The 1,859-nt window shown below is 41.7% G+C and overlaps 1 pseudogene; it reads right to left on the bottom strand.

The window, feature by feature from the left end:
- Nucleotides 1-762: 762 nt before the first annotated feature.
- Nucleotides 763-1,609, bottom strand: LOC137544427 (deleted in azoospermia-like pseudogene; annotated as a pseudogene).
- Between the last annotated feature and the right edge of the window lie 250 nt (nt 1,610-1,859).

Raw genomic sequence — 1,859 nt, 5'->3', positions numbered from 1 at the left:
AGGTGGAGCCAACACCAGCCGAATACATACCGGAGCAATGACGGGCCATCAGTATATATAGAATTGGGGTGGCAGAACCTGGTCTGCAAACCAAAAGCACTTGATTTTGGGTTATCAGATAAAATCATGAAAGCACTTTTATTAAGTACAAAAAAACAGACAATATTAAAATTAAACCCTGAGGCAGGAAAGAGGCATACGGTCTGATTTTCCAACAGCACCCAAAACCCAGATAAATTGTGACAAATAGTAAACTTCCAATAAGTATCATGAATGCATGAATATTGAGGAAAAAATTATCTGGTAGCTATGTCCAGGTAAGTATCTAACAGGTTGCAATATATATAGCGTCAAAGTGTTCTAGCACAGCATGGTTGTAATGAACTCCAAGAAATCATAGCTACAACGTGACTCTAACCAATCCAAGAAAACAATAGATGTCCAATTGCAACATCCAGTAGATATGACTGTGCACATGTAACCTCAGATACTTCAATACAATGGCAATGTTATGGCCAGTTATATGAAAAGTTTGTAAATGGCCATAGCTACCACTCCTTCGTATGGTCGTTTATGGCTATGCAGATCCATGTATGGTGTCCATATACGTATGGAAAAATAGGCATTTGAAACAAAAGAAGTCTGGCAGTTCTGATCTCTCCGCAAGTATTAAGTTGCATAAACTTACTAGCATTTGTAATGTGTGTCATTGCTATCTGCAATTATCCTGTAATTCAGAGCAGCACTGGATACTGTCATGAATCAATCTGTGGGTTGTTGCAGCTCTGGCCTAATTGGCCTAAACATGGACCTTCTCTTGAAGTGGTGTACTCTCCTTTCCTTCATGAAGCCATCGTGCATAAATGTATTCTGGATTCTTCCATCGCCAGGATACAGGCAAGTCATAACTGTTTGCATACTCCGGTCAACAACTTTCTTTTGAGGACTGGGAATTGAACAGGCAAGTAGGTCTTGTATTGTGTATTCGGCTGGTAACATTTCAGTATTGTAAGGGATAGCCTGAGGTAAGAAAGTTTGTCGGCTCACCACCAGCCCACTGCGGAGACACCGGATAGTAGCCTTGATGCTGAAATCCTAAGGGATACTGCATGACAGGTGAGCTTGGGTAAAGACACGTCTGCATGCAAGGTGTCACAGGGCTAAACACTGGAGTGGGCTGCAGGTACACTCCATTACTGGGAACATTCCAAGTGTTTTGAAACTGTGGTGGTGAATGGTTGAACACCACAGATCTTGGCTGGATGTGATGGGCATAGGTGCTGTGCTTTCTTATAGCAGGTCCCAGTTTCAGTCTCTTTCCATGTAAGGTAATGTGTGTATTGACAATTTTCTCAACGTCAATATCATCATAGAAAGACACAAATCCATAACCTTTGGATACTCCAGACCGATCAACTATTATTTTTACGTCTTTAATTGAGCCAAAACTGGAAAAGTTCTCTTTTTTTTTCCTCAGCTTCTATTCGTACATCAATCCCACCAACAAATATGGTATTTGGCATAACTTTGCCTTCTGGAAAGATATAACCAGGTGTCTGATCCTCTTCCTTACATCCTGTAACCATTTTGGTATTCATCATGAATCGGGGTAAAAGGTAAAACCTTAAAAGAAGTTTAAAATCCAACTGGAAAGGGCGGAGTCGGAGGCGCGCTGACGTCAGAGGAGGAAGTTGTAGGCAGAGGTGTCCGTGTTGCTCTATAATATCCGCGGTAGGAGTAGCGGCGGAAAAGCCTGTAAGCCTGCATTTTATACTGAAAAGGTTTTTAAATAAACGGATTTTACTGCTATCGGATGTCCCGACTCCTTGGCTGGCTGGATAACGGAGGTGGATGTGACA

This window comes from Hyperolius riggenbachi, chromosome 1, assembly GCF_040937935.1.
Source record: "Hyperolius riggenbachi isolate aHypRig1 chromosome 1, aHypRig1.pri, whole genome shotgun sequence".
Taxonomy (NCBI): Eukaryota; Metazoa; Chordata; class Amphibia; order Anura; family Hyperoliidae; genus Hyperolius; species Hyperolius riggenbachi.
The sequence above is the reverse complement of the archived record's forward strand: the minus strand, read 5'-3'. Positions and strand labels throughout refer to the sequence as shown.